The sequence below is a fragment of the Maniola jurtina genome, chromosome 9, assembly GCF_905333055.1.
Source record: "Maniola jurtina chromosome 9, ilManJurt1.1, whole genome shotgun sequence".
NCBI lineage: Eukaryota > Metazoa > Arthropoda > Insecta > Lepidoptera > Nymphalidae > Maniola > Maniola jurtina.
Window position 1 is genome coordinate 1,879,936 of NC_060037.1, and position 14,100 is coordinate 1,894,035.

Below are 14,100 nucleotides of genomic sequence, written 5' to 3' on the forward strand. Positions count from 1 at the left end.
CAATATACCTTAGCGGATTTCTACGTCATAATAGCATCTGCATACGAAACAGCCCAATCTGTCCAGTAGTTTGAGTTGTGCGTTGATAGATCAGTTAGTCAGTCAGTCAGCTTTTCCTTTTACAAGTATATATTATACAGAAGACTAGCTTATGTCCGCGACTTCGTCCGGGTGAAGTACATAAATTTCAAACCCAATTTTCTCATACTTACGTCAAATCTACCTATACCGATTTTAATAAATCTTTCCCATTTTAAAGAATGTACCATCAAATTAGTCCTGTTTGTTTTAAAAATTTTATAATGAACATCTGATGAATATCTTCAGAGATGGAGGATGGAACGTCTCTGAGTGTTAAAAATGTGCAAAATGTTCACTCTAAAAATATTTAGGTACAAATATGAATTATTATTTTAAAAATTCTAATTGAAAATGTTACTTATTTTTATAATTTACAGGCCGGAGAAGAAAAAGAAGTTGTATTAATTGACTATCAATTTTTATGTTATGGATCACCACTAGAAGATCTTTTCTTTTTTCTTTACACTGGAACTGATCGTAAATTCAGAAAGGCTCACATGAATAACTTGAAAGATCGATATCACAATAAATTGACTGAATTTCTTAAGTATTTTGAATTAGACATAAAAGATGTATATCCGAAGAAGGACTTTGAAAAAGATTTTAAAGATTACTTAGATTTTGGCCTTATGTTAGCGTTGTTTTATTCTCCCATAATATTTACAGTAGAAGATGAAGTTCCAGATTTTGGTAAAAATACCGTTGATGATATGTCGTTCATATTGGATGATAGATACAAAGAGAGAGTTACTGAAGTTGTTGAAGAGTATATGGAATGGGGAATATTAAAGTAACCTTTTATTAACGTCCCACTACAATTACATACGTACAACGAGGTTTTGAGCATTATGGAATAAAAAGTTTATCAAGAATTTTATTTTTTTAATAGCCTGATCGGGTAACAGAAGGCTGGCTCATTTTCTGCGCAACGGATCAGTCTAGCTGTCCAGCGCGGAAATGCAGCCAGTATTCTTGGCACCATTCCGCGTGGGCATGATTTGTTTAGTAATCAGATAAGGCGATAATTAATGATTAAACGAACTTACCTGTACGTGAAGTTCTATCATAATTATACGAGCGCCGAGTCCGAAGAGATTAGCAGGTTCTTGATGTTATAACACAGGTAGTTACGCCTAGATGTCACCACTCTGCACTTAGTTGAGAAAAAAGTATTAATTAAATTTTTATTTTTCTTGTTGTGGGTAGGTATCGTCCATTTGCATTCTCGGTCGATTGTCGTCCATCATTTAGTTTAGAGCAAGAGATTCTGATATTCATTGATGTATTTCCGAGACACTAATTGGGGTGTGCGCACTGGGCGGGCGGGATTGCTAATCTCTTCGGACTCGGCGCTCGTATAATTATGATAGAACTTCACGTACAGGTAAGTTCGTTTAATCATTAATTATACTCGCGCCTCGTCCTCGAGATTAGCAGGTTCTTGATGTTATAACACAGGTAGACTTTGAGAGTATTGCGGAAATATCATCAATGAAAAATAAAAGATTGTATCTAAATAGAGTATAATTATTATTATTATATCCTTTAGTACAATCAATAAACATAAGTTTTTTTTTTTTTTTTTTCGTAATCATACTGATTAAGTGAAAATTAATTAACTATTATCCTTATACTAGCTATCCTAGCTAGTTGTAAACAATTATATGTATTAAGTACAATGTAAGTACCGTATTATGATTTTGCAAGTTGCGAGTGATTACACTAGATATAATTGACTGATCAAATATATGATAAAGATTGATTAGTGATTGATTCTGCTAAAGTAGTATCATCATTATTAACAATACCGCTACTGGTTTATGAGGATGTTCTTAACGATGAGGTGCGTTCTATATGTATAACATAACACTGTAGTGGCTGGACATATTATGGCTGTTCTCTGTATAAAGAAGGGTAAACGAATAATGGGTTGTTGAAAGCCAAGTCTAGAAGTCTTTATTATGTCGGGAATTTTAATTGTGATACGATGAGAGAAGTTTTGAATATTACTATCTTTTATCTTCGAGAGAGTTTGGACTCTTTGTGCGGTCGACAGAGCTAGTAAGGGGTTTTATTTGTAAGATTATCTACGGTTAATTGCACATTGGGGTGCCATGAGCTCAGTTTATTTAATACTAGGTTGGCATCTCAGGTTACATCATTTTTTTTTTTTTTATGCTATCATTATTAACTATTTCTTGGCTTAGTATCTGCGAAACGAATTGAGTGTGCCGTATTGGTAACAATCATTAAAAAGTTGGTTTAAAAAACAAATTACCGTGGGTATAGATGCATCATAAATATATACCAAGTTAGTTTGACAGAAATACCACAATTTCTCCAAGTAAACATGGTAATGTTTCACGAAGTTAGGTGCTAATGATGTCAACATTATTTCAAGAGATAATTCTGATATGTTTTTTCTTGAAAATGCATCTCGGATAATACCCGGATAATGCCACCAGGGTAATAGAGTCGTGCATTCGGCAGGAGCTACAATGAGAGAATTATAAGGCATGGCTTTTAGGGAAAAAAGTCACAGTATCCGAAATAAGAGGTATCTTAACAAGGGGTACCATGGCTGTGTAGGCCAAAAGGAGTACAACCATGATACCGCGTGCTTTGTCTGTAATTATTTTTCTAAGCGTCTTAAGTATCACTGACATAAGCGGAAACGCGTATAACTATAATCTGACCATGAAACTGTAAATGAGTCTATAGCGAATGTCTGCGTCAAAACTCCCAATCAGACAGCTCCCATTCTATGACTGGGTGAGTTCTACGTGATTCATAGTCTGCAATTGTATTGTCATTAGATTTAATGTAAGATGCGAAAACGAGAAGGCACTACTCCCATCCATCACGAGTAATTATTGTGAGATGAGGGTACCGTATACCACTCATTTTATTTATGTATTCTCTGCCCTTGAATTGTCAACATGTAGCAATATTTGGCAGTTAAAAAAGGTTTTTTGCAAAAATAATTAAAGCAATAATTGCAGCAAGCAGCTCTAAATAATTCTTATGTTGTTGTCGTTCATTATTCGACCACGATCCACTTGCAGACCTACCTTCACATGCGGCCCTCCACCCCATCGTTGAGGCGTCAGAAAATATCTCAACTTGGTAGGTAGACATCAATTCAATTCAAAAATCAAAATAGACTAATTCGATGAACAGAACTTTCGTTTCTTTTTTTATTTTTATATATCCAGTCGAAAACATGTTGAAGGGTAAATTCATTAAATTGTTGTAATCATCATGACCTTTCAAGTTGAGAAGTTTATATTTTTCCATTTCCTTAGTGTGCAACCATCCGTATTCGATGGTCGGACAAGGAGAAACTAATAAGCCTAATAGCTGAGCAAAAGTTCTAATTTTGCAACACTTAAATTTTTAGAAAATTTAAAGATGCGCTTTTATACGCAATCTTTTATTCTGTTGGTAAGCCAATTTGAAAACTGTCTGAATCTATGATCATATCTAAAAATTTACATTTGGTCAAAAAGAAAGACTCTTTACTTCATTGGTAATGAAACCAAATGACACTAATAGTCTTTTGGTTAGATCTATGTTAGTTAAACATTCTGAACGGGAAGAACCCAACAATACTGTCAGTCAATCGTCTAAATAGACGGTAGAAAGAAGACCCGCGGAGCGCAATAATTCAGCTTTAGGTTTACATATTTTAGTAAATACGTATGCGGCCGTGCTTAGCCCAAATAGCAAGACCTTAAATTCGAATAATTTACTCTCAAAAAAGAATCTTAAATATTTTCGTGATTCTTCATGTATTTTAACTAAAAAATACTCGTCTTTTAAGTAAATTGACGCCATTTGACAAACATATTATGTTATAATTTTTAATGTTGTTCTTAAATCCTCTAGTTCAAAATGATCCGTTTTAACAATTTTATTAAGATTTCTTAGATTCAAAATGAATCGCATCTTGCCACAAGATTCTGGTACCAGGAAAATACTTGAAAAAAAAAAATATTATATTTACATTATGTATTATATTATACTTAAGTCCATGGAGACAAATTGAGAAACACTCTAAAATGAAGAAACATTTTGATATGGCTCCAAAATTGAGTAGGTAGCTAGTAATGAGGTCTTTCAATAGCCGAGTAAGTTGGGCTAGCCGCTAGCAGGAAGTATCTGTTGTACAACAGGTGATATAAATGGCATTTTATACCCTTTTAACCAGGATAGTACCAATAGTCAGTATAGTACTATTATCGTTGTAGCGAGCCCACAGTTGATAAAATTTAGATAAAAGTCATGCATACTTAGCTGCATGTAATAGTGGCGACGGGAATCCGTTGCCTGGTAGCCCCGCGACGACGTCTTTGATGAGTGCGCGTGCGGCGCGGCGGCGGCGCACGATCCGTCCCACTGTGCAGCGGTGGGTAGTGCGCCGGGCGGCGCGGCGGCGGCCGCGGCGGCGGGGTGGTATGAAGCGCGCGGCGCGGCAAGCTCACGGTTCCTTGGTGGCCCCGCTGGCGGCCTACGGGCCTTGCATTTTAAATTTCTCGATGTCAGTCCTTCATAATTCGTCTAGTTGAGTACAATTTGGCAATAGGTACGAAATACCCATTTTAGTTTAATTAAGTTTTTACGGTCTTCCTTATTAGGACCGTCTCTTACAACATGTAATAAACGATTTGCAAATTCGTTGCGTATTTCTGGCCCGTATTTATTATTAGTTACAGGTAGGATCATCACTGCGCAGTAAAATCGATCATAGTTTTCAATCAAATACCAAAGGCGTTTAGAAAACTTACATTAAACTTATTTCAATTAAGGTTTAAACGGTGGCTAATAGAAAGGTGTTTCTACACAATTTAAAAATTATATGATAAATTTTTGAAATTCAAAGAATAGTTTAAATATTAATTTTTAATATGAATGACTTTGTAACTTAAATATGAATGACTTTGTACAAATTTTACATGCCTGATTATGTAAGGTGAAACATTTCTACTGGACAATATGTACTTAATAATATCTCTAAAATCTCCATGTCCAGATCAAGACATTTGTATCATGAGCAAAAGGGTCTTCGGGGGAAGATCTGTGTCATTGCTAGGGCCTGGTGGAGGCACAAAGTTGTTGTTAAAAATCTGAGCTGTGTTGTCTTCAGTTTGTCATTCTAGTAGCAAATCTTCTATTCACATTGCGAGCGTATCCGAAATTTATCATAGATATATTTTAAAAATTTGTAACCTAAATAATTTACTTATAAGGTGGACCCTTAGGAGGCCCCTGAGAAATTTTCGTAATTTATTATTCTTTAAACAAAGAAATAGCAAGTCATCTGTAAGCTAAATAATTTAACTATAAGGTGGGCCCTCAAGAGGCCCCTGACAAATTTTCGTAATTTATTATTCTTTAAACAAAGAATTAGCAAGTCATATGATTGCATTGCGGGCGTATAAGAAATTTATCATAGATATGATATTTTCAAGGTTTGTAAGCTAAATAATTTACCTATAAGGTGGACCCTCAAGAGGCCCCTGACAAATTTTCATAATTTATTATTCTTTAAACAAAGAATTAGCAAGTCATCTGGTCGCATTGCGAGCGTATAAGAAATTTATCATAGATATGATATTAATCATTTCAAAGTTTATAAGCTAAATAACTTATTTATAATGTGGACCTTAAGAAGTCCCTGACAAATTTTCGTAATTTATTATTCCTTAAACAGAAAATATACGTTTATAGTATATTAATTATTATTAATAAGTCAGGGTACCTTATAAATTTGTCAGTTTTATTAGGTAAGGTTAAAATCCCCAGCGGAAGGACTGCCATTCGTATTCTAATGCGTTGAAACAGCCCCAATGACTGTTCAGGTTGCATTTAATTATTCAGTACGTAAATACGTATAGGCCAGAGAGATCATATTTCAATGCGTCGAAGCAGCCCCAATGACTGTTCAGGTGCATTTAAATATTTAGTGCGTAAACACGTAAAGGCCAGAGAAATCATGTTTTAATGCGTCGAAGCAGCCCCAATGACTGTTCAGGTTGCATTTAAATATTCAGTACGTAAACACGTACAGGCCAGAGAGATCATATTATAATGCGTCGAAGCAGCTTCAATGACTGTTTAGGTTGCATTTAAATATTTAGTACGTAAATACGTACAGGCCCGAGAGATCATAATTTAATGCGTCGAAGCAGCCCCAATGACTGTTCAGGTTGCATTTAAATATTCAGTACGTAAACACGTGCGAGCAAAAGAGACGATATTATATATCACTTTAAAACAAAAATATGTAAATACCTGCTCCAAATTCGTCTTCTACTACAGCAACAGCTTGCAAGTTACACGATACACATTTATACACATTACACAGCAATACACTCTCCGAAACACTTATCTTCCGTTTACGAATTTTAAGTTCTAACTTTCGTATTTTATTCTTATAATAATGGTCCTAGATCCTTTACATTTGGACATTTTTATACCGAACAGTGCGAAAACGCTTAAAAGATGTTGAGTGGTTGAGCACTAGAACGCGAATGATGGACGACAATCGACCGAGAATGCAAATGGACGATACCTACCCACAACAAGAAAAATAAAAATTTAATTAATACTTTTTTCTCAACTAAGTGCAGAGTGGTGACATCTAGGCGTAACTACCTGTGTTATAACATCAAGAACCTGCTAATCTCGAGGACGAGGCGCGAGTATAATTTACGTATTATTGTAATATTTTCAGTTTATTTGAAAATTAAATTACGTTTTTTAAACAACTACGTGTGCGAGTCCAACTTGCACTTGGCTGGTTTTATTTTAATTTTGAAAAGAAAAAATGATAGGTCGAACAAGTGTAAATTAAAAAATAACACCCCCGACAAATGAAGGTGACACAGTAACTAGAAAAGAGCTGATAACTTTCAAACGGCTGAACCGATTTTCTTTCTTCTCTTCTTCTTCTTTTTTCTTCTTTACCTATATAGCTAAGAACACCCTCGATCAAGCCACCTTTCAAACAAAAAAAAACTAAATTAAAATCGGTTCATTAGTTCGGAGCTACGATGCCACAGACAGATACCTAGATACACACGTCAAACTTATAACACCCCTCTTTTTGGGTCGGGGGTTAAAAATATTCACGAGAACTCAAGTCAGGGTTGTCCAATTTAAAGAACTCCCGCTGCGTAATCCGAATTCACATTATCGTGGTGATAAAAAGTAATGCTTAATATTACGTTTGAGTCTGTTTTACGATGTTTTTATATTTGGGTAAGATTTCCCCTGCGATATCATTGTATTGCGCTCTTTCTTTTGCTTTCTTTTCGCTTAGGTATGTTTTTAACCCCCGACCCAAAAAGAGGGGTGTTATAAGTTTGACGTGTGTATCTGTGTATCTGTGTGTCTGTGTATCTGTGTACCTGTGTATCTGTGTATCTGTCTGTGACATCGTAGCGCCTAAACGAATGAACCGATTTTAATTTAGTTTTTTTTGTTTGAAAGGTAGCTTGATCGAGAGTGTTCTTAGCTATAATGCAAAAAAATTGGTGCAGCCGTTTAAGAGTTATCAGCTCTTTTCTAGTTTTCTTGTAGAAAAGAAGGTTAGATAACCGTTAGGTTCATAATATTATGTCAATTGACAAATGTCAAGCTGTCAAAATGGACGTTGTCTAGATACATAATTATTTATTTGAAAATGATGTTTTGGAAAACTCAGATACTTTGAATCGTAGGTGCGGAATAGTCCAAGAAAATCGGTTCAGCCGTTTGAAAGTTATCAGGTATTTTGGGTATTTTCTAGTTACTGTGACCTTCACTTGTCGGGGGTGTTATAAATTTTTAATTTACACTTGTACATATTGAGTTATAATATACATAGATGATGCCCGCGACTTCATCCGCATGTATGATAGTGTTTAGAAATCTCACTCGCCATTTTAGCTTTATGTATAAACTGTCATGTCAAAAGTACGTTTCGTTTTTAGCCCCCGACCCAAAAAGAGGGATGTTATAAGTTTGACGTGTGTATCTGTGTATCTGTCTGTGGCATCGTAGCTCCTAAACTAATGCACCGATTTTAATTTAGTTTTTTTGTTTGAAAGGTGACTTGATCGACAGTGTTCTTAGCTATAATCCAAGAAAGTCGTTTCAGCCGTTTGAAAGTTATCAGCTCTTATCTAGTTACTGTAACCTTCACTTATCGGGAGTGTTATAAATTTTTAATTTACACTTGTAAAACTCTTAAGCTGGACACTTTTTCATCTTTTCACCGATATAAAATCGTTTACCTTATCTCTACGTCCATAGCGTGAGTCTTCTGTTCATTAAAGGTACCTACTATTATGTATTCCCTTGTAGGACAAGGACCATAACTTTGTATTGGCGAATCGACGCACAATTTTGAACAAAATGGCGAACTGTCGTAATGTTAGTGTAGTTGGTCGATTGAACCAAGGTTAGGCGGCGGTAAAGTCCGCGTTTACGCTGTTATATCGAAATTTTCGAACCTTTGTAGCATATTAAACTAAGTACTTAAATCCAATTTCGAGAAAGGTTAGCCGCCGAATCTAGTTCATTTCCACGCGCCACGGTCTTGCGCCGCCTGAATCCAGCAGCTCCCTCCGACTAGTTTGATGTCCTCTGCCTACCTAGTGGAAGGGGGAAGGGGGGTGTTCCAATGCTGCACTTTCTCGTAATTACTCAGCATTCTAGAACCTAGCATCCCTAACGTATTCAAAATTCAAAATATTTTTATTCAATTAGACTTTTACAAGTACTTTTGAATCGTCAAGAGCATCTACCACTGGTTCGGAATGTCTTTCCTACCGAGAAGAACCAGCAAGAAACTCGGCGGTTACTCTTTTCAAAGATTTGTTTTACAATAATTATGCCGTGTATAAAGGTAATTGGAGTCCCGCGTATTACTGGAGCGAGCTGCAGGTCAAATCCACGCGATGTATGTTTCCGACCTAAGTTTCTATCATATTCTCGAACTATGTGCCCTGCCCATTGGCACTTCAGCTTTGCAACCTGTTTACATTGGTTATTGTACGGATCTCCCCGTTTCTAATTTAATTATGCAGAGGAACTCCAAGCATCTCTTTCTCTGTTGAAGACCAAGATCCGAGACGTAGCTATGGGCCTCATAAGAAAGCTCGAAAGCACTCAGCGGGCAATGGAGAAAGCAATTTTGAAGAGTAGAGATTTTTGTTACAAAACGGTGTGAGAGCGGCCCACTTAACAAATGGGCCACTATATTGTCCGTTGTCTATAATAGCGTACATATATATTTGCTCTCAAACAAAGGGCGGTCTGTTTTCTCTAGCGTTACTTAGATTGGGACCGACCGCGAAATGAAACGAGAAAACCGACTTTTTCCTTTTTAGGGGTTCCGTAGCTCAAAAGGAAAAACGGAACCCTTATAGAATCACTTTGTTGTCTGTCTGTCTGTCCATCGTGTCTGTCAAGAAACCTATAGGGTACTTCCCGTTGACCTAGAATCATGAAATTTGGTAGGTTGGTAGGTCTTGCAGCACATGTACAGGAATAAATCTGAAAACCGTGAATTTGTGGTGACATCATTTAAAAAAAAATTAAAATGTGTTTCAATTTTCGAAATAAGATAACTATACTAAGTGGGGTATCAAATGAAAGGGCTTTACCTGCAGTACATCCTAAAACAGATTTTTATTTATTTTTACGTATAATAAGTAGTTTTTAATTTATCGTTCAAAATTTTGGGAAAAATACCCGAGTACGGAACCCTCAGTGCGCGAGTCTGACTCGCACTTGGCCGGTTTTTTTTCCGTTTGGCGATAGAACTGCAAAACCTCACAGAACAATAAAGATTCACCAAATAGATATTACTTAGCTTTTTCGACGATCTTTTTCCCCTGACTTAGTCTGGGATTCAGATTTTCTGAAAAAGCGAACTTTTCTTTTATAAAAAAACTGGTCAAAGTTGCCCGTGTTTCGAGGGCCTATGTATGGTCCTTTAAATAGAGCACGTACTTGATACTCTGATTTGATCGAATTCGAAAAGCCGAAATTACAATGAAACGGAAAATAACTCATTTTCTTTCAACAACAAGTACTCCCAGAAGCCGCTTTCCCTAAATTGGATGTTTACGAAATTCATGGATTACACTAACAAAAAAGGCTTATGTAATACCAATTTATTTGCATAAGGCCTAATGCAGAGGAAGGCTTTATCTCTGAGATAGATTTTTAACTGTTTGCTAAAGTGCTTTCTAACTTCCACAACCAGAATAAATTTTCCTTTTTAGGGTTTCATTTTTTCCGTAGCCAAAGGGTAAAAAAACCTATTTATGTCAGTCTGCTGTCTGTCTATCTGTCTGTCCGTGCGTCACAGGTCTCTAGCTCGTAGACTAATGAGGTGCAAACCTGAAGTTTGGGTATTTGGTGTAGGACGTCGACCCAAAACCAAATATTGAATTAGTATACTATATTGTTTATCAAAACATTCTTTGTTTGGGAACTTGGGGTCACAATAACTGAACCTTTATTTTTTTCTTTGTCTAAAATTATCATGTCATGTATCTTAATTACGTATGAGTGAACATCGCAGAAAAAATTTAGCATAGTCTAATGCTGCTCGCACATTACAGGCTGAACCGCACGGGCATACATAGGTATAGTGCGTTTCATCGAATAGTACCTATGGCGTTATGTTGGCTCCCCTGTCTGTTGGGTGGTCATTGGCACCCTATTGGCTTGAGAAGACACAGATTTTGTTTATTTTCATTTGATTTTCATTTCATACATTCACGAAAATCAAATGAAAATAAACAAAATCTGCGTCTTCTTATGCAAATATGGTGCCAATGACTTGAACAGACAGGGGAGCCAACATAACGCCATAGGTACTATTCGATGAAACGCACTATACTTACTACCTACATACATTTTACTGATATGCATTTATTAGTAAAATATTTTTTTAACAAATCAATTAGGATGGAATTAGTTATAGTTGCACCCTCTGCTACCACCCGGACTCATATTTAACTAGTGAATAAATAAATAGCACATTATACAAGCTTGTAATTAAATATCACTTGCTTTAATGCTGAAAAAAAACATCTTGAGGAAATCTGCATGCCTGAAAGTATTCCACAATGTTCTTAAAGGTATATGAAGTCTGGCAATCCTTACTTGGCTAGCGTTGTGGTCTAAGGACAAACCATTTTCATTCTCACGAAAGACCCGTTCTCAGTAGTGAGCCGGTGATGGACTGACCATGATGATTTTGATGGATTCTTTCAGCCACATAGTGGCCCAGTGCATTTGACGAGTGCCGACCAATGCAAATGTGTGAAGGCTTAAATTGCGTATGGTTACATAATCCACCGCAATCGTTTGATATGTTTGTATGAAAAAACACTTATCTTTGCAAGTAATCTGCATGCAGGCAAATATACGCCTAATGACATACCTACAAGGCATAAATTATTCAAAGTTAGGCCCTTTCCACATGCGCACGGTCAATTAGGACAGCTTTCACAACGCACGGCGACCGTGCCGTAACCGCATGTCGTCCATCCTAATCCGCGACAAACACGATTTCGAAGCGGCAACCGCCTTTACAGTTATGTATTAGATAACTTGTAAAGAATCGTTCACATAAACACGAGAGTAACACGGCACAGTGAGAGACGGGAAGGTCACTCGACCTTACATCACAGGAGCGGAGGTTTGCTGCAGAACGTCTCATTTAAATTGACGTAAATAATATGTTAATTTCACTAGTACGAGAGCGACTTACTATATGGAATCTATATATAAACTTTTATAGATTTTTATATAACATTGAATGGATGCATTCAATATTTCTGTCAAGTATGTATGTAACGAAGTTGACGCTGAAGGCGTTGGTTCAAGAGGAGTAAGGCTGGTATACCTATTTAGTCCCATTTCCTAATAAACAAAGGCGTCTTCAATCTGGTACCTTGACAATACTTCGGCCATCGCTACCGGGCGACCGTGGACCGTGCGTAAACAGCACGTGAAAGAGCTAGCACGGCACAGCGACGAGCCTTTAGCAACCATATGCATGTGAAAATACCCTTATGTTAACATTGTTATTTGTTACCTAATCATTATTATCAATTCTTTTTAACCCCCGACCCAAAAAGAGGGGTGTTATAAGTTTGACGTGTGTATCTGTGTATCTGTGTATCTGTGTATCTGTGTATCTGTGTATCTGTGTATCTGTGTATCTGTGTATCTGTGTATCTGTGTATCTGTGTATCTGTCTGTGACCTCGTAGCGCCTAAACGAATGGACCGATTTTAATTTAGTTTTTTTTGTTTGAAAGGTGGCTTGATCGAGAGTGTTCTTAGCTATAATCCAAAAAAATTGGTTCAGCCGTTTGGAAGTTATCAGCTCTTTTCTGGTTTTCTTATTACTTTTATCCCAGGACCACCAGAGGTTACGTATTTTCTGACACAGGAAATATGTACGATTGAGTAGTGTTAGTAAGTACTAAGAAAGCATGCCTAGCCTACGTGCTAGCTTGCTTAGACGGCCAATTTTCAGGTATCTGATAATCAAGGTACATAAAACCATTACTTACCTCACGTAAATTGTCCAAACTGATTTTTACGTATATTTTAGGCAATATCCTTAAAAATATGTCGCCAATACTCCCAGACACTTCCCGCGTCGGCCGTATTGCTTTGCAGACGCTTTAAAGCTCCCAGAATAAGTAATTACTTAACTGCACGTAAATTCTGATGCTCCATTTTTATATATGTCCACCAGACAACTATTTTAAAACCTTTTACAAGAAGACAGACCGATCCAGAGGGCCAATCATCCCCTAAATTCAATTTTAATGCCTCTGTGGGTTTGAGCGCGAGGGCATCATTATCTACGCGCATGAGACTGAGTAAGACATGTATTAGGATATATTGACTTCTCTCTCACTCTCTTATAGTTTACTTATGTCAATTAATTATTAATATTAAAAAAAAACAGCTAAAAATTAAAAAAATTGGAGAACTCACGTGAGGTAAGTAATGTTTTTATGTACCTTGATTACCTGATACCTGAAAATTGGCCGTCTAAGCAAGCTAGCAGGTCTGTAGGCATGCGTTCTTAGTATATACTAACACTACTCAATCGTCCACATTTCGTTCGTCAGAAAATACGTGACGGCTGGTGGCCCTGGGATCTTTCACTATTGTAACAGAGGTTCATAATATTATGTCAATTGGCAAATGTCAAGCTGTCAAGATGGACGTTGCTTAGATACATAATTATTTATTTGAAAATAATGTTTTGGAAAACTCCGATACTTTGGATCGTAGGCGCGGAGTTTCTAATTTATAAAATATTATAATCACAGTTAAACGAGAAAACATCAATTCAATTATAATATCCAACAGTCAACCAAAGGCCACGAACAATCAACCCAAACCCAAACCATAGTCAAACTATTTTTAGGGTTCAGTAGGTATCTGTAGAAAAAAAAAAGATGTAGCCTCGACTGTTTTAGTAATATCGTAATATCGTATAGTAATATCGTAGGAGGCGATGACCCTCCGCGCGGCTGAGGTTCCCGCATCATAGTCGCTTTGTCGCGCAGGTTTGGATGATGCATTAGGCGCACCTTCTTTATATTATATCTGCTTGAACTCAGCTTATTTATTTTGACAAAATACGTTAAAAATTCATCATCATCAGGATCAACCCATCGCCGGCTTACTACTGAGCACAAGTCTCCTCTCAGAATGAGAAGCTACCAAATTGGCCAATCACGTATTGGCACACCTCATGCACCTTTGAGGGAGCATTATGGCCAACTCTTAAGCATGCAGGTTTCCTGACGATGTTTTCCTTCACCACTTCGTTGTCTGTCTGTGTGTCATCTTTCAAGAGAATCAAAACTTATAAATTGGGTACTTCCCGTTTACGTAGAATCATGAAAGGCAGGTAGCAATATGTTATAGGCCAAGCACTCTACTCCTCTGGCCCAAGTAAACAGAAAAATCCGACAACTGAATT

At 36.8% G+C, this 14,100-nt stretch overlaps 1 protein-coding gene across 3 annotated transcripts in view; it reads right to left on the bottom strand.

Annotated features, from left to right (window-relative positions):
* Window positions 1–14,100, bottom strand: part of LOC123868397 — a 228,674-nt gene that overhangs the window by 181,448 nt on the left and 33,126 nt on the right. The window lies entirely within an intron of this gene.